We start from the raw sequence: 20,166 nt of genomic DNA, 5'->3' as shown, positions 1-20,166 counted from the left end.
TCTTCGACGTAAGTCAGATTTTACCCTCGAAGTCAAAATTTATGATGACCGCTGGGATTGGCTTCAGCATTCGCGTGACCCTCGTGAGGATAAGCAGCTCATAAATGGATGGGTGTTGGTACTTCATAAAAAAACAAAACTAAAATATATTAAAGTAAAAAAATATAAGATGCTTCACTTACAATTAGGAAAGGGAGGCTGGGATGGTGAAGAATGAAGTCAGGCTGCGCTCAGCTCTTGCTAAGTTAGCAAGTGCAGGTACCAGTTTGCTCGCAGTAAATTCCTCCTCAACGTCCTCTCCTTTCTGCTCTTTCAGAGTGAGGCAAATACGGCATGCCTTTTCCCTTAGAGTGCCACTGTCATGAAATGCATGATTTTTAGTATTGTGGTGTTTATATAATTCCCCTGTGGGACCTCAAGTTGCGTTGTGGGGTTCTGCGCGGACTGTTTTGTTTGTTGCACTTGCAGAGTTAGTGAGTAGAGAGTTCCCGCCGTAATGCATTCAGTCTGTTGATATCTGCCATTAAAACGAGGTTTGCTCCTGTGTTCGACGCTCCGCCTCTGACTCCTTTTCTTTGGCGCTACAGTATGTTATTAATGAAAAAACAGCAGCCGACATGGACCCAATTCGTTTTTACCGCAGGCCTTGTCGACAAGGCCGACCCTGCCGCAGGCCTTGTCGGACGAGGTGGTTCCTCGCCGCAGTGGCTCATGTCCGGCGCGGAAGTGGGTGTTTATCACCGCCGCGGGGAGGTGGATAGGGTAGGGATGTGGTTTGGCACGTGATCTGCATGTCATCTAAATATCGCTCGAAACAATAGAGTAATGTTGCCCCAGACACTTCACTCGGTTCTGAGATGTTTACTTCCAGAAAAGTTTTTGTGTCTGAAGGGGTGTGTCCTACAGTCGGGCCCACAGCGTGTTTTCATTGGTGAATGTCCAGGGTGACGTCACGGACAGTAGATTAGCCAATATGGCGACCATTTGGATGTAGAATGAGACTTCTGCAACTTTGCACATGGATGCCACGCTCTCTGCTCATATTTATTTTTTTGTGTAGACATTGAAGTGAACAATCTTATATGTATTTTTCATTTCAATATCTATTTTAGAATTTTTATAAGGATGACACTAGACCTTTAATGAACATGAGGCTGATCGTAAGCCTGCATTGATTCGGATCCTCGATCAATAACGTAAGTACAGTAATCTGTCCATCTCGGAAACGATCGAAGAACGTTGCTTCATTTATTGTTTTCTTCACAAAAAAACTTGCGTTGTGTTCACTGTATCCCTCATAGGGACGGAACCCTTCATGTGCATTAAAATACCGGCTTTGTCCTTAATAATAATCGCCACGGCGATCTAACTGAAGCCCAAGTCTTTATGTCTGTCGCTATTTATTCGTGTTTTTTTTTTTTTTTTTAAGATGTCAAATTTCTACGGAGCCCGTAAAGGGATATTAAAAAAAAAAACGCATTGAAAAAAAAACTTACTTGTTTTTCTCATTGCAATGAGTAACTTACTCAATGCAATGAGTAACTTACTCATTGCTCTGAATAACTTTGCTATTGAGTAAGTGTCAGAAACGTGTGTCTATGGGTCGTTGCTTATTGACCTGCTAGCTAGCGGTAGCTTCCTGAGTTTAGGTAGCCGTAAATTACAACTTGCTTTGAGCACACGAGCTGAGAGAATGGCAACAGAAAAGGACTTGGTTTCTTCCCTCAAAACAAGGAATATACCTGACAGCGTCATCGATCAACTCAAAGAAGATAAGGAGAGTATAACAGTAAACTTTTGAGTTAAACGTTTGGGGCATGAATTACAGTGATTTGAACCCCAGTCTACAGAACTGTGAGACAGATGCTCTAACCTGTCCCGTCACCTATATTTGGGAGGAAAAGAGCAACAATGGAGCAGCATGACTATATAAATCTACAATGTGTTGATCTGCTAACAACATTCTTTATTGTTGCCAATGCAGAGACGATCTTTGAGGAGACTGTCACGGACGAGACTCGGGGGTTGACCCAAATGCACGACTCAGGTGAGAGGTACACGGGAAAACTTCCATGGGATTGGATTTTGTGAGGAAAATGTTTTTTTCCATGTCACTTCACTTTTGATATGCTTTTTCCTGTTTTTCTTGCAATCAGTAACAGAGGAGAGCAAATGAATCACTCAAGTTCAGCGTCCGAGATGACCGACACAGAAGCCCTTCATCCTCTATCTTCTGTAGCTGTCGGACAGTCAGGAGGCATGCATGGTTAAGAGGGAGGCCAATTAATGACTGTGTCAAATGAAGATGGTGAACAATGGTTCAGGGACATTTTTGATCCATCACTTGCCCTTGCCATAGAAGCATCTCCTGATGATGACTCCACCCTTCCCTGGAATTCATATGAGGTAAACAGGATGCAGGTATAGTTGGTGTAGAATGAAGTTATAACATTGCTAAAAAAAAAAAAAAAAAACTAAGAATTATATTGCCTATAGTGCTGTGAAAAAATATTGGTCCTCTTCTCAAACCCTCACACTTTTTAGCATTTTCCCCATATATTAATCTAATCTAACGAAAGTGAACTTAAATTGCTATTTTTAAATGCTGATTTCATGTATTAGATGGAAAAAAATCTTCAAAGTTATGTGGACCTGTGTGACAAAGTAATGCCCCGTAAACCTAAAAACTAGTTGGGCCACCCTCAGCAGCAACAACTGAAATCAAGCATTTTCTATAACTGGCAATGACTATTTACATCTCTGTGAAGAATTTTTTTTTCCATCTTGCAGAATTGTCTTGGTTCAACATGAACAGCTTTTTTTTTAAGATCATGCCAATACATTTAATTTAATTTCCTTTTTTTTTTTTTTTTGCCATTCAGAAGTCAATTTGCTTGTTTATTTTGGACCATTGTCCTGCTACAGAACCCAAGTACGCTTCAACTTGAGATCACAAACTGATGGCTGAATATTCACCACCAGCCTTTTCTTGTAAAGAGTGGAATTCAAGATCCCATCAATCACATCAAGTTTTCCAAAGTCCTGAAGGAGAAAAGCAGCCCAAGACTATCCATTGCACTACCATCTCCATGTTTGACTCCTGATAATATATTTTTTTGACATGATATGCTACCTGTACGTCGGATATGACATACCTTTTTAAAAAGCACAATTTTCATCTCATCACCCTATATATTCTCACAAAAGTCTTGGGAATCTTTCAGATCCTTTGTTTTTCTGTCAAAGTAAGAGAAGCATTTATGTTCTTACTGAGCATCAGTGGTTTTGGCCTTCGAACTCGGCAATGGGTTCCTTTTTGTTCAGTCTCTTTCTTGTTGTTATAAACAGTGATCTCAAAGTGGGACCGTCATCCCTACAAACATTTTAAAATTGATATTGTAATGAAAACTACACAAACAGTATTCACTTCAATGTCTATACGAAAAAATTAATGTGAGCGGATCATGCGTAAACCATGCGCAAAGTTGCACATTTGAGTCTCCCTCGACATCCATGTGGTCGCCATATTAGTCGCGTCCTCTGTCCTTGATGTCATCGTCACTTCCGCTGTTGAAAACGTGCAGTGGCTGCTACTACGGAAGCCGAACAACAGAGATACAACACCACACAACCGAGTGAAGTTCTTCTTTTCCTTTCGGCTTGTCCCGTTAGGAGTCGCCACAGCATGTCAACTTTTTCCATTTTAGCCTATCTCCTGCATCTTCCTCTCGAACCCCAACTGCCCTCATGTCTTCCCTCACCACATCAATAAACCTTCTCTTTGGTCTTCCTCTCGCCCTTTTGCCTGGCAGCTCCATCCTCAGCACCCTACCACCAATATACTCACTCTCTCGCCTCTGAACATGTCCAAACCATCAAAGTCTGCTCTCTCGAATCTTGTCTCCAAAACATCCAACTTTGGCTGTCCCTCTAATGAGCTAATTTCTAATCCTATCCAACCTGCTCACAACGAGCGAGAACCTCAATATCTTAATTTCTGCTACCTCCTGTTCTGCTTCCTGTTGTTTCTTCAGTGCCACCGTCTCTAATCCGTACATCAATCCCGGCCTCACCACTGTTTTATAAACTTTGCCCTTCATCCTAGCAGAGACTCTTCTGTCACATAACACACCAGACACCTTCCGCCAGCTGTTTCAACCTGCTTGGACCCGTTTCTTCACTGACTTACCACACACACCATTGCTCTGGATTGTTGACCCTAAATATTTGAAGTCATTCACCCTCGCTATCTCTTCTCCCTGGAGCCTCACTCTTCCCCCTCCACCTTTATCATTCATGCACATCTATTCTGTTTTAATTCAGCTAATCTTCATTCCTCTCATTTCATGTGCATGACTCCATCTTTCTAATTGTTCCTCTGCATGCTCCCAGCTTTCACTGCAGTTCACAATATCATCTGCGAACATGTTGGTCCAAGGGGATTCCAGCCTAACCTCATCTGTCAGTCTATCCATTAGCACTGCAAACAGGAAGGGGCTCAGAGCTGATCCCTGATGCAGTCCTACCTCCACCTTAAATTCTTCTGTCACACCCAAGGCACACCTCACCATTCTTCTGCTGCCATCATACATGTCTTGTACTATTTTAACATACTTCTCTGCCACACCAGACTTACGCATGCAGTACCACAGTTCCTCTCTTGGTACTCTAGATCCACAAAGACACAATGTAGCTCCTTCTGACCTTCTCTGTACTTTTCCACTAGCATCCTCAAGGCAAATAATGCCTCTGTGGTACTCTTTCTAGGCATGAAACCATACTGTTGCTCGCAGATACTTACATCTGTGCTGAGTCTAGCCTCCACATTGTGTGGCTCATCAACTTTATTCCTCTATAATTCCCACAGCTCTGACCATCGCCTTTGTTCTTAAAAATGGGAACTAGAACACTTTTTCTCCATTCTTCAGGCATCTTTTCACCCAGTAATATTCTTCCTGGTCCTTCACACGTGCCTCTTCAACTCTTCCTTCTCTCTCATTTTCTTCATTCATCAAATTCTCAAAGTATTCTTTCCATCTATTTAGCACACTACTGGCACCAGTCAACACATTTCCATCTCTATCCTTAATCAGCCTTACCTGCTGCACATCCTTCCCATCTCTAGCCCTCTGTCTGGCCAACCTGTAGAGATCCTTTTCTCCTTCTTTCATGTCCTACCTGGTGTACATGTCTTCATATGCCTCTTGTTTAGCCTTTGCCCCCTCTACCTTTGCCCTACATCGCATTTCGATGTACTCCTTTCGCCTCTCCTCAGTCCTCTCAGTGTCCCACTTCTTCTTCGCTAATCTCTTTGTTTTGTATGCCTCCCTGTATTTTGGGGTTCCACCACCAAGTCTCCTTCTCCCCTTTCCTACCAGAAGACATACCATGTACTCTTCTCCCTGTCTCTCTGATTACCTTGGCTGTCGCAGTCCAGTCTTCCGGGAGCTTCTGCTGTCCATCGAGAGCCTGTCTCACCTCTTTCCTAAAGGCCGCACAACATTCTTTCTTTCTCAGCTTCCACCACATGGTTCTCTGCTCTACCTGTGTCTTTTTAATCTTCCTACCCACCACCATCCTATGGTGAGGAGCTACACTCTCGCCTACCACTACTTTACAGTCAGTAACCTCCTTCAGATTACATCGTCTGCACAAAATATAATCTACCTGCGTGGTTCTACCTCCGCTCTTGTAGGTCACTATATGTTCCTCCCTCTTCTGGAAATAAGTGTTCACTACAGCCATCTCCATCCTTTTTGCAAAGTCCACCACCATCTACCCTTCAAAGTTCCTTTCCTGGATGCCGTACTTACCCATCACTTCTTCATCGCCCCTGTTTCCTTTACCAATATTACAATCTGCACCAATCACAACTCTCTCGCTGTCTGGGTAGCTCAGAACTACTTCATCTATTTTCTTCCAGAATTTCTCTTTCAACTCTTGGTCACATCCTACCTGTGGGGCATAGGCTCTAACCACATTATACCGGGGCAATATTACACTATTGTTTCGAGCCTTCAGGGCAATATTACACTATTGTTTTGAGCCATATACAAATGATCACGGCCAAACCGCATCCCGTCCGATCCACTCCTGCAGCGGAGATGAGCCATCGCGGCTCATCGCAGCTGGCCGGTGTGGCTTATGACAGAGCCGAGCGGTGCTGCTTTAGGGGGGCGCTCACAGATGACACAGCATTCGATGAACACAGTCGAGCCGGGGCGCTTTATGCACGCACGCAACTGAGTAACGCATTCTCGGCTGGGTTCTTCAGAGCTGCCCCCGTCGCAAAGCCCGACGTGCAGCCTTCGCAGAAGCTGTGACCGCCGAACGCGGCGCCTCAGCCGGTGTGGCTGATTCTCGGTGCCGGGGTATATAAGGAGGAGGTGGAGCCGAGCCATGCTGCTTTTAGGGGTATGTTCAAAGCTGCCACAGTACGCGATGAACACTATCGAGACGAGGCTGAGTGAGACATTGTTGGCTGGGCGACGCGCACATCGACACATTTCATACGCGGATCTGTTGTTATGTAATGAGAGAGAGCGATTATGTGGCCCGCCCAAACTATTATTTTTTTTAGTAGCTGTATGCGCTGATCAACACATTTCACACACGGATCTTTTGTTACGTTACGAGAGAGACCGTTACATACACACCTACCTGTTATTTGGAATCCACGAAACTCTCGTCCTCTGCACCCGTGCAATCCATTTTTCACAACGAACAGGGTCTCTTTCAAACTTATGAAGGGGAATTCTATTCTCCCGAGTGTTCAAGCATTGTCCAGCAATTCAGTAAGATGGGATTTTGGGTAACACAAAGGAACAACGAGCTACCTTCCTGGAGGTAAAACTAATGGAAATGAACGAGTCCACTAGGGGCGCTGCTGTCCTTTACGTCACCTGCTTCTTCTCGAAAACAAATCCCTGAGAGGATTTTCATGGCGGGAGTTACAAAAATCTGTATATGTCAAAATCATGTTTTGTGGTGGAAAAACACATGGGACCATATTGGCTGTGGGTTTTTCATTAATAATATACAAAAAATCATCCATTTCATGACAGGCCCACTTTAACTGAGGAAAGGGAGGCTTGCAGTTCTTTAGAAGTTTTCTTGAGTTTCTTTGTGACATCCTCGATCGCAATTGCCATTTTCATTGGTAATCATTATCGGCCGGTCACTTGTGGGAAGGTTCATCACTGTTCCATGTTTTCTATATTTGAGGATAGTCGCCACATACATAACCTAAGCAGAAACACTGTGGTGCTGGGGGCTTAATGGCCGAGAAGACTCGGGTGTCGTAAAGTCGAAACGTCTTACGTCGAGACCGTCTTAAACCGAGAACCTCCTGTATACCAAACACTCAAAACATTTGACATGATGAAACAGTTCCAAATAACTATTTTAAGAATACTTTCTCTAGTCGATGAAATGTTAATGATTTCATTTTTAAGACGGTTGAGTTAGTTACATAGGCATGGTGGCGCAGCTGTAGCACATTGGCTTTACAGTTCTGAGGACCTGGGTTCAAATCCCAACCCCACCTGTGTGCAGTTTGCATGTTCTCCCTGTGCCTGTGTGGGTTTTCTCCGAGCACCCCGGTTTCCTCCCACATCGCAAATATGTGCATTATTTGGACACTCTAAATTACCCGTAGGTGTGACTGTGAGTACAACTGTTGTCTGTCTCTTTGTACCCAGCAATAGGTTAGCAACCAGTTCATGATCTATTGCTGATAGCTGGGATAGACTCATCACTCCAGTTACCCATGGATGGAGGATTTTCAGGTATTCAAGTTTAGATGTGATAAACAACATAGAAGATAGCAGAAATATTTTAACAGGTATACAAATATATTAAAGGGAAGAGGATTACTATGTACAGGAGTCACTGATGATATAGTGGTACACTCACCTGACTTTGGTGCAGGCACCCTGGGTTCAGTTCCAACTCAGTGACTGCCTAGATTACTGTAGCCCCCTGTGACTGCCTGGCGATCAGTCCAGGGTGTAGTCTGCCTTTAGCCTGGAGACAGCTGAGATAGGACCGAGCACTCATGCAACCCTTGTGAACATTATGTGGCTTGGAAGTTGGATGGATGGAGGATTACTGTGTATGTGTAAATCATTTGCTTGCAACAATTGTGTCAAGGTCTGTGAACCAATGACATCACCAAACATTTGGCTTCTTTATTGTGATGTTTGTACAAATGTTCATGAAATACTTTTCTACCAAATAGCAATGGGCAAAGATATGCGCTGTCCCAATCAAGCAAGGGTCAACAGTCGGGGGGTGGGGGGGGTGTTTGTAGCTAAGAGGTAAAGGCACTGATGTTGCGTGTAGCTAGATGCCCAGGACTGTATGGCCATTTGGAGAGAGCATGGTGAGGCGGTCCTGTAGTATCAGTGTATGAGGAAATTGTGCTTCATTCTCCATGAAGCTAAGTATCTCGCCTTGTGTTCCACATGCCAAGACATTGTGCACAATTAACACTGATACAAAGCAATTGCCATTGGTCATGATGTTGTAATATTTACATACTTTAGAAAATCTACCAACCATGGCATATTACTCAGATAAATAGCAAATGGTCAGTGCTGACAAGTGTTGGAAGAGAAGCAAGTGTCCATTTTAGGGTGTCATAGTATTTTACATATTTAGGTTAAAGGTGTGTCAAAAGGCTGTATATTGTAGTTTGATTTAACAATTCTCGTTGCTGCAGATAAACAGCAGAATCAGAATAGCGAACTTATCAATCTATAAGTGTTTTTATTGGCCATGTATGTAACAAGACATATGAGGAATTCATCTACGGTAGATGGAGCCACAGTAGTATGACAACAAATAGCCACTATGACAATGCATAAATTTAGGAGAGAAAGAAAAACACAAATATGGGGATCACTAAGCAATAGAGGAGTGCCACTAGTGTGTGTGTGTGTGTGTGTGTGTGTGTGTGTGTGTGTGTGTGTATGTGTGTGTGTGTGTGTGTGTGTGTGTGTTGTGTGTGTGTGTGATTCTGATTCTAATACAATACCATCGTGCAAATGATGCAGTCCTCAAGCAATTTAAAGTGACTAATACGCCAATGATAGTGTACAGTAACGACTGTAAATGGCACAGAGTTTTCTCAAAAACATGAGTGGTCAGTTGTAATCAAGAACAGCATGCAATTAGTGCAAGATCGAACAGTGAGTGGATGGAAAATGTCGACATCTCCCAACAGGAGAAAATTGCCAGCGTGTTACAATGAAATTTTAAGTAAACTGTGTAACCGTAAACCCCGATTGAAATGATCAATACATTTAATTTTACAACTACTGAAATACAGTGCTATATATTTGTAAATCATTGATACACCTTAAAAAAGACTGGACTATAGTCTTCTACACTATCACCGCCATGTTTACCAAGCGCAAAGAATGATGACGTAGAATGGCTCCTGTAAAATTATTATTCTGTTGCGCTCTGCAGAGCTAAGCTAGCTACTTGCAAACAATTTATTATCAGCGAAGAGTTACAATGACATACTACACCACTTTGGTATGCAATTCCCAATCAGGAAGGGTATAAAAAAGGGATGCTGAAGTTCACGATCATCTCAACAGACATGAGCGTGTTCAGCTCCAGGTTATGTTGGCCGCACCAAAGCTCCAGCTACTCCACTTCCTCTCGATACACAGAGTCGTCACCATCTTTGAGGTTGATAACTGTAGTGTTGTCAGTAGACTTCAGGAGTTTTACAGCCAGGTGCACTGAGTTGTACTCGTTCGTGTATTGAGAAGAGTAAGGGAGAGAGAAAACATCCTTGAGGGTCCCCGGTGTTGATGGTGTGTGTATGGATGAGGTGGTGTCCCACCAGTTCTAGAGGACTGGGATGATGGACCACTTGATGTAGGGTGGCACTTCACATTGTTCCAAAGAGCTATTGAAAATCCGTGTGAAAATAAGAGCGAGCTGGATTGTGCAGACTATCAAGCAGGAAAGGGACACCCTGGCTGGGCTTGCTGCTTTGTTTGTCTTTGTTGTTTGGAGACATATATTTCATGTCTTATTCATGAATAGTCAATGCAGAAGGGGAAGTCAGAGGTTGGATGGTGGACATCTGTAGTGCGGGTGGGTGGGTGTTGGTTGTGAAAGTGTCGTCAGCTCATCTTTGATTGTTCTCTGGTTAGGGAATAATTTTTCTTTTTTTTTAAACCTGTCCTGTTCAGATGCATGGTCTTGCTGAATGATGGATCTGTGTGCCTTTGTGCCAGTACATTTTTGCTGTGCAACAGGGGAGTTTTATATGCTCCCAACTCCCTTATTATTATTAATATTATTATTATTATGTTTATTGAAAATGCAGCTGGAAAGAAAGGGTTTTAGGAGACTAATAGAAGGATTGAGCAAACAGGGGCCCCACACCACTGTCTGGCAGACCATAAAGAAAAGGGGGAAAGTCCACTCCACCCTACAGTTACTTTGCCAAACAAATATGAGCGTTCACCTAAAGAATTCTGTCGCAGATTAGTTGTGGCCAAGATAAACAAGGTGTTAACCTGCAGGCATGGTTGCAAAATCACTTCATGTGAGTTAAAGAGAGAGGAGAAGTGGAAAGCCGGTTCTCTGGCAGAAAGAGAAGAAGAAAGCATAGAGCCAGAATTAAATGTAGGGACTTTGAATGTCAGGACTACAATATGACAGGAAAGGCAGTAAGGCTGGAACATTTTGGGCAGGGTTCAAAGACATTTTTTTCCAGGAGACGCAAAAACATAGGGTGACCTACATGAGTGGATGTAAAAACACGCAGGTGAATTACATTTAGTGCAGATGATGTAATCTGAAGAACGTTATTGACTGTGAGGTAGTAGTAGGGGAGAGTCTGCCGAGACAGCGAAAAATGGTGCTGTGAAGGATGACTGGTGATGGGATGAAGCTTAAGAAGACAACACCAGAGCAGAGATCCATGTGGTGGATGCTGAGAAAGGAAGAGTGTGGCTTTCCGGGAGAGGTGAGACAGGCTCTCAGTTTACAGGAGGATCTTGCAGAAGAAGATACACTACAGCTAATGTGATCAGAGACAGGTGGCAGCATACTTGGCGTATCTTCTGGTAGGAAAGGAGAGAAGGTGACTTGGTATGGAACATTAATGTGCAGTAAATCATACAAAGAAAGAGGTTAGCTAAGGAGAAGTAGGACACTAAGAGGACCAAGGAGATGAGAAATTAATGCATTGAGATGTGACATAGGGCAAAGGTAGACTTGGCAAAGGCCAAACAAGAGCCATATGATGACATGTATGCTAGGTTGAACATGAAACAAAGAGAAAAGGAACCATATAGGTTGGCCAGATGGTGGGATAGTGATGAGAAGGAGGATTGGGGAAGAGGGCTGCCAGGCAAGAGAGCTAGAGAAAGACAAAAAAAAAGGTTGGAGGATGTTGTTAGGGAAGCTATAAGGGCAGTTGGTCTTGGAGACGAGAATGCAGGAGATAGGATGACATGATAAGTAGACTGCCCCCAGGGGTCAAACAAAAAAGACATTTCATTTACATTAAAAAATTACATTAAATTTCTGTCTGACATTATTTCTTAGGCAAACAGAATCAACCTTCAAGGTTCACCATTTACTGAAAGGTGACCAACTTTGCATAACATGCCAACGATGGAGTTCTTTGAACTGGATTAGCAGTAAATTGTTAAAATAAAGTCTTAAAATATGTTTTCGTCAACAAGAATGTGTTTGTACAGCTTTTTGCACAGCACTTAATGTCAGTCGACACTGATATGTCTTTTTCCCATTTTATCACAGGCAAATGTATCAAATTAGTACTTGAGATGCATGTGTATACTTTTGAAAGAATGGATGATCACTTATAGTTGATTAATGATTGTCTTCCTCACAAAACTAGTGGAGATTTGTCTGAAAAGTGTTCTTTCTAGGCTTGGAAAGTGTTGCGGCATTGCAGGAAACCACAGCTTCTTGTTATTGGTTGTGCAAAATGTCTTTGTTGGTACACGTCACATTTTCCCTGAAAAAATGTTAAAGCTCATTTAAAATTTGGTGAAGCAAGTTAAATACTGGGATAATATAGTCTGGTTTGATGAGAGGAAAATGGAACCCTTTGGATGCTATACTGCACACCATGTTTGAAGGAGAAATGGCACTGCACATCACCTAAAACCAAAATAACAGTGAAGTAGAGAAAAAAGAAATGGGCTGCTGGAATGGCTCAATGACCTGACTTGAACCCAATCAAAAATCTATGGAAAGATTTAAAACTCAAGGTACATAAATGAAGCCCACAGAACCTTCAAGATTTAAAAACTGTTTGTGTGGAGGAATGATCCAAAATCACACCAGAAGAGTGCATCCAAGTAGTTTCTCCATACAGGATGCATCTCAAACAGATCATTGCACACAAAGGCTTTTGTCAAACTATGCAAGAAATAATACTTAGCGAGTTTAATACTTTTTACCTCTCAATTCACATGATTACACACAATTTACTTTCTGAGTTTATTTGTTCTACTTTCTTTCTATGTATGGGTTACTTGAGTTGTTTCCAACCTCTGGTGACATTTTCACATCAGTAGCACCTTTGGAAGTGGATGTAGTGAGAAAGATGTTCCGTGTTTAATACTTCTTTCAGGTGCTACATGTGTATCTGAAACTAACTGAACTAAACTCAAAAGCTCAGAGTCTACAAAGCAGTTTGCTTAATCTCTACAGTGTGAACATCAAGCACTTTTGGTCCACTTTGCTGTTTTTCCATTCTACATCAATACTTTCTGAAAGTAGATTATAAAGCCAGTGCCATAGCCACCAAATCTGTTGGACAAATATTTACATTGTGTTTTTGAGCAGATAGCTGTACAGCATCCCAAACAAATAGGATAGGATAAACCACTCCACAGAATGAAAAAGTGATTTCAGCATAAAATAAGAAACAGAACTTGGATCCCTTTCAACACGGCAACTGGTTAGTCAACTAGACTTCCTTCAAATGAACTTTCTATATAAATAAAAATAAAGAAGGCAATTTTCTTATGCTTCACATTTTGTTAAAGAGTACATCGAAGACTGAGTTTGTTTCTTTTAAAAGGGAGTATGTGTAAAAACAGTGCAGGACACTTGTAATGTTCTATTTTTTTTGTCCTGCCGCCCATTCAAGTCATGACCTGTTTGACGTTTTTAACTTGCAAAATATAATATAATTTTCTTCGTGATTCTTGTCTTTGTCTAAGAAGGAACTTTGTCTGAGCTCCCTAAAGGAAAGTGTGAGGTCATTAGCTGCATAAAGACACCTGTCCACCCCATACAATCAGTAAGACTCAAACATGTAACACGGCCAAGACCAAAAAGCTGTCCAAAGACACTACAGACAAAATTGTACCACTCCACACGACTGGAAAGGGCTACGGAGAAATTACCAAACAGCTTGGTGGAAAAAGGTCCACTGTTGGAGCAATCATTAGAAAATGGAAGCAGCTAAACATGACAGTCATTCGCAATCGGAGTGGAGCACCATAGAAGACATCAGCTTGTGGGGTCTCAATGATCATTAGAAAGGTGAGGAATCAGCCCAGGAGTACACGACAGGACTTGGTCAATAACCTGAAAAGAGCTGGGACCACCGTTTACAGGGTGACTGTTGGTAATACACTAAGATGTCATGATTTCAAATCATGCATGGCACGGAAGGTTCCCCTGCTTAAACCAGCACATGTCAAGGCCCGACTTAAGTTTGCCAATGACCATTTGGATGATACAGAGGAGTCATGGGACAAAAGTTTTGTGGTCAGATGAGACCAAAAGGGAACTTTTTGGTCATAATTCCACTCACCGTGTTTGGAGGAAGACCAATGATGAGTTCCTTCCCAAGAACACCAACCCTGCTGTGAAGCATGGGGCTGGTAGCATCATGCTTTGGGGGTGTTTTTCTACACATGGGACAGGACGACGGCATTGTATTAAGGGGAGGATGACTGCGGCCATGTATCGTGAGATTTCGGGGAACAACCTCTTTCCCTCAGTCAGGGCATTGAAGATGGGTCGTGGCTGGGTCTTTCAACATGACATACAAGCATACAGCCAGGAAAACCAAAGAGTGGCTCTGTAAGAAGAATATCAAGGGTCTGGTGTGGCCTAGCCAGTCTCCAAATCTAAACCCAATCAAAAATCTTTGGAGGGAGTTGAAACTCTCAGTGACAGCCCAGAAACCTGTCTGATCTCGAGAAGATCTGTGTGGAGAAGTTGGCCAAAATCCCTCCTGCAGTGTATGCAAACCTGGTGAAGAACTACAGGAAACGTTTGACCTCTGTAATTGTAAACAAAGGCTACTGTATCAAATATTAACATTGGTTTTCTCAAGTGTTCAAATACTTATATGCAGCTGTGTCACACAAATAAACCATTAAAAAATCATACTTGGTGATTTCTCGATTTTTCTTTTTAGATTTTCTCTCTCTTAGTGGACATGCACCTATGATGAAAATTTCAGACTCATCCATGTTTTCTAAGTGGGGGAAATTGCAATATAGCAGGGTGTTCAAATACTTATTTATGTCACTATATATGGATCGCTGCTTACAAAATTAATTAGTTCCGGAAGTCATTTCGTCATGTGATTTTTTCGTAAATCGAAGCGCTTTTTCCATTTAAATAATCCAATCCATTCCAAGCCCAGCACCAAAACTAAGCATTCAAAGTACATAATGTAAAGAATAATAAAAAATGTTAATTTACCTTTGATGTTGGGTGACTATGGGAAGAGAAGGATGAGTGACGAGCAAAAGGCATCGCAGGGGATGAAAGAGGACGCAAACGTTTGACAGCTGAGAGGAAATATACATACGAATATCCACGCACACAACTTAATTCCACTGAAGTTTCTTGTCGCCCACAGTGAAGAGAGATAAATAAACTTGCACAAAACACGGAGGAAAAACTATGGAAAAAGTTGTACTTTATCAATGTGTACTAGCTTGTGACAGCGTGTGAATGCGCTAGCATGTGATTCGGTGACACTTGAATGTCCAAGGGAAACGAAAAGGATCATGAGTAAAGATTAATGTCCCTCCTAGCCAATGGGATGCCAGGAAGATGCTACAGTGAAGGCCAATGGGAAAGCAGCTTTATCACGTTAAAAAAAAGATACAGGATGTTTACATTATTGGAATTTGGGGCTGTGAATCCAGCAACTATTTTTTTTATCCTTTCGTGTCTTGAATTTTCCTTCATAATTAGAGACAATGTTTTTCTGAGGAGGCGTTTCGTAACCTTAATTTTTCATTACTAATTAGAGGTACCAGTGTATAGGGATTTGATGCTGAACAGAAAATAGATGATGTGCTTAACTGTTTTTGTTTTATGTTGTTTTTTGTTTTTGTCTTGGGATGCTGTGAAAGGAAATACATTTACACCAACAGTGATTCCAATAACAAAACTGACATTTTATATCAAATCGTGCAAAACAATAAGGTTTATTCATTGTTTGTTCTGCAGTCATGAGCAAATAGCATTCCTTCAGCCAGTACAGTGGATCTATTTGAAGCATACCATGTAAGTGTGATGGTAGCAACAATTCAAGTATAATGCCTCATTGGAAGAACCAGAGATTTACGCTGATATCGAGAAGGCTGTTGATGTGGGAGTGGAGGCATAAAGATGAAAAGTGATGAGGAGTGGGGGTTGCTGGGTAATCCGTACAAACAAATGCCTCTTTAGAATTCTACACAGCGCTCTGCTGCAGCGTGTTTGGTTTCCAGGCAGCACTGCATTATTAATGCATACATTTTCCCTGTTCTCCGGCATCCAGAGCACAGGGAGCGTACCGATGTGGGAGGGTATAGGAGCGTGTGTGGTGGGGGGGGGGGGGGTTATGTTTAAAAAGAGCAAAAGTTTCATCTAATGGTTTGTAAGATAAACATATACATAAATAGGGAATATATTCTGTACTATGTTACATGATATACTAAATTTAGTCATGAGACCTCTGGGATTAGGAAATTTATTTTCATTTCAAAAAGCCGCTGAGCAATTTGACTCCTGTGCATTTAGCCAAGAGGTAGATAAACCGTTATTTGCTTTCCCCAAATGTCAAGCATAAGTCATAACTGCCAATACGGGAATTTTTTTGTTACAACTATTTCAAGGCAAGCAGCAGTTGCCTGGGAACCTGTAGAAGTCAAACCACCCAGCTGCTAGGATATGCAAGCAAGAATAATTAAAACTTGCTGTGAAAAATCACATGTTGAGACATTATACTGAAGGAAAATGTATATGGAACACATTATTTTTGCTCAAGTACAAACACACATAAAGAAAAAGTAAAGTTTTATTGTAGGCATCTTGAGGTGCACCTGTGCAGTTATTATGCTGTAAAATTTCCATCTTCATATGATACACCTGTAAGGTGGAGAAGTGCTCACTTATACCAATTTAGACAGATTTGTGAGCAATATTTCAGAGAAATATGTATTTTATAGACATAGAGTCTCAGCTCTTTGAGATCAGCTCAAGAAAATGAGAGCAATACTAGTTTTAGTGCGGGATTAAACCGCCTCCCTCAACGAAAAAGGCATTTTGATTGTGAAAATTATTTCTTTCAGCACCACTCATCTATGAATGTATTCTAACACCACCCTGTTAATTAATCTAATGCTGTTGGGGAAAATACTCCCGCTGACAATTTGTACTTTCAGTGAGGGGCATTGCCGCCGTTGTCTGTCCGGGGATTCGCCATGCATTGGCACGTCACTCCCTTTAACCCATTCCCCTCTCCATATTGAACACATGGAACTTTTCGACCCCGAAAGCATGTGTACTAGTTTCAAGATATTTTTGCGCACACTGAATTATCATTGACACTCTCTGTCTTGTCACATTTTATATGGATTATTGTAAGGTTTCAAAAGGGGCATATTATAGTGAAGTCAATTGCTTGTATACAAATACTCCTTCTTGAGGCATCACTTTATCATGGTGGAGGAATTTGCATGTTGAAATGATCCTTTGGAGTTCAGTTGTCGGTTCTTGTCGGGTCACTTGAGCAAATAGGTGAACTACAAAAGCATGGCTCACAAACCCTGATGACAATGACCAAAGAATTGATCCCGTATTGCTCCACCCGGATGTGGTTCACCATGTTACTCCTCAGGGGCCAAGCCTGATTATGGGGCTAATTTGGGGTTTGGTGCCTGTTGTGGCAGTGATTCTCAAACCCATTGGTGGACACTTACTGAGAGATGCTGTGCCCCTTGAACCCAATCACTGGTTGTTGGTTTCTGGTGAAAGTTACCAGTGCTATGGGGCACTAACACACCCCCATACGATCAGATATGGTGGCTTTTGAACTTTGTACTGAAAAGAATTCCAGATTGTGAAGTTCGTGTGTCCTGGAGGAGATGGTCCATAATTACCAAAAACGATTTAAGATGTGGCCTCGTCAGACCACAGCAAACTTGTCTGCTTTACATAATTTTCTTATTTGGGATTTGATCTGAACCCCAGTCCTTGGGACTGTGAGGCTAACGCTCTAAGGCTGCTCCACCGTGCCGCCAAATACATTCATCCATTTTCTTAGCCACTTATCCTCACAAGGGTCATGGGAGTGCTGGAGCCTGTCCCATCTGTCAACGGGGGACACCCTGAACTGGTTGCCTGCCAATCACAGATATTTCCTTTTTTTTATGGGGGGAGGGTGTAAATCAATCGAAGTAACACTATTACTGACAGGAGTTCAAGAATTTTTCTCACCAACCAAGGGGCGCAAAAAGGAGAGAACAGTACAGTTAATGACAAATCTTGGGGCTCATGACTCACAGGGGCCTGAAAAATTTGTTGCTTAAAATTGTTATTTCACAGCAGCCAAAATCCCTGGTTGCCAAACCCACACACATATATATCCATCCATTTTCTTCGCCACTTATCCTCACGTGGGTCGCATGGAGTGCTGGAGCCTATCCCTGATGTCAACGGGCAGGAGGGTACACCCTAAACTGGTTGCCAGCCAATCGCAGGACACATCGAGACAAAGAACCACACTCACAATCACACCTAGGGGGAATTTAGAGTGTCCAATTAATGTTGCATGTTTTGGGGGTGTTGGAGGAAACCGGAGTGCCACGAAAACCCACGCAAGCACGGGGAGAACATGCAAACTCCACACAGGCGGGTCTGAGATTTGAACCCAGGTCCTCAGAACTGTGAGATCTACAGCTGCACCACTGTGCCACTTTTTATCCATTCCGGACCTCAGAACTGTGAGGCCAACGCTTTACAGCTGCCCCACTGTGCTGCCTGAATATATATTGAAAAGGATTTAAAATCAGAATTCCGTTTTTATTTACGTTTAACACAACATCCGAACTTCATTGGAATTGGGCTTTGTACATTTTTTTAATGTGACAAGGGACGATTAGTCACGTTCAAACAGACAATTTTCTAACGTTGGAAATTTGGTTACTCACCGGAGGAAGCAGAGTTTTGAACATATTTGATAACATTCGAGCCATTTCCCAAACCACTGCATATTTGGGTTAATAGAGGATTAAAATTATGTTCTAGGCTATTGTACTGAAGTATATTCTGTTTACCTTTTATAACTGTACCTCTGTCTTTGAGTTTTCAGGACCGATAAAATAAAAAAGACCCAAGATTTTTTTTAACATTTGTTTTTGGCATCAGAATTCACACTCAACAGATGATAGAATTGCTTTCTTCCTCTTGATTTCTTTTGAAACTCTGCAGCAGTTTGAAAGTAAGAACTGCTCAAACATACAGTGTGAGCAGTTCAGTCATGGGTCTCAATTAATCCTTATTGTGTAAACACCTCACTCATTACTTTAATTTGAGCTAATCTTACATAATGTGTCACTTGTTCATAGCTCAAACACTGTGAGTTGGAATTCAGAACAATTTGAATGTATGCTCACCTTTGAACTCCAAATTAATGAGTGAATGACGCAGCCACTGTAGCCCATTCACCATTTGTACTGAATACTGTCATGGGCATGGCCTGGCCACTGCCGTGGGTAGCGCTTCCCGTGAGAGGCGTGGGCAGGCCACTGCCCTCGGTGGTGCCACCTCTGACAGCTGTCACAGCTATGTGCATTTTTGTGACACTAATAAACCAAGTACTTAAGTGGTAAATGTGTCATCGGCATTTGCCAGTTCATTGCATATGCATCACCGCATCCTCCGCTACTGTACGTAAATTAGTGTAGAGCAATTCTTTCTCACAGTTTTACACTTTTAGTTTGACCACGTCTTGTCATGTTTCGAAGTTTTGCCTTGTAGCCATCGGTCCTCATTTAAATTTTTTTTTAACCTTCCCTCCAGCCTAGCGTGTTTGTGCCTCTGCCTTCTTGGACTGCTTAAACTGTGGATGACCTTAGTTGGAAATAAAAATCACTATGAACATTAAGCCTTTGCCTGGGAGTCCTGCATTTGGGTCCAGCCCCATGCCGGTGACTCATGACAGAATACAGTATGTACTGAATAGGAACACACATGCAAAATCTAGAAAATTACAAGTCTTCCCTATACCTTGACAATATTACACAAACAACATCTGGATGAATAGTTGTATCCGTTCATAAAAAAAAAAGCACACTTTGATTAACATTAAACACCATGTGTGTCATTTGAACAAAATGATTTTCAAACAAAAACAAAAAATTGTTGGTTAACCAACAATTACACACCTTATGGTCTTCTAATTGGTTTTTAATTAACAAACTAGACATGTCCTCAATGCCAGAAAACCGTCACTCAGTGAAAGAGATGAAGAAAAAAAAATGAATGAGAAGGAAAGATAATGATTCCAATTTCCCCAGTCAGTGACTTCATAAAGAATGCATTGTGGGTCCTTACAAATTGGCATCGAGCATTGATGCTGCAGCAGCTCCTGGGAAAATGGTAAGAGTTAACCTTTGGCAGCCCAAATGTAGTGATGCCTTTGATGCTTGAACATTTCAATGTGCTATTTTAATTCTACCCTTTCTTGGGACTTAATCTCCTATTCAATGTAATGAGGTTGGAGAAATAAATTCTTGCCGAGTCCAAGCTTTGCCCCCCTCCCCATGACCTCAATGTCTGTAAACTAAATAGTCAGCAGTACACCAAAGCAGCAGGGCATTCTAGTACATCGCCTTGGCACACTGCTTTGTGGGGAAG

This window comes from Syngnathoides biaculeatus, chromosome 6 (genome assembly GCF_019802595.1).
Source record: "Syngnathoides biaculeatus isolate LvHL_M chromosome 6, ASM1980259v1, whole genome shotgun sequence".
In the NCBI taxonomy this organism is placed as follows: domain Eukaryota; kingdom Metazoa; phylum Chordata; class Actinopteri; order Syngnathiformes; family Syngnathidae; genus Syngnathoides; species Syngnathoides biaculeatus.
This window is presented reverse-complemented; position numbering follows the sequence as displayed.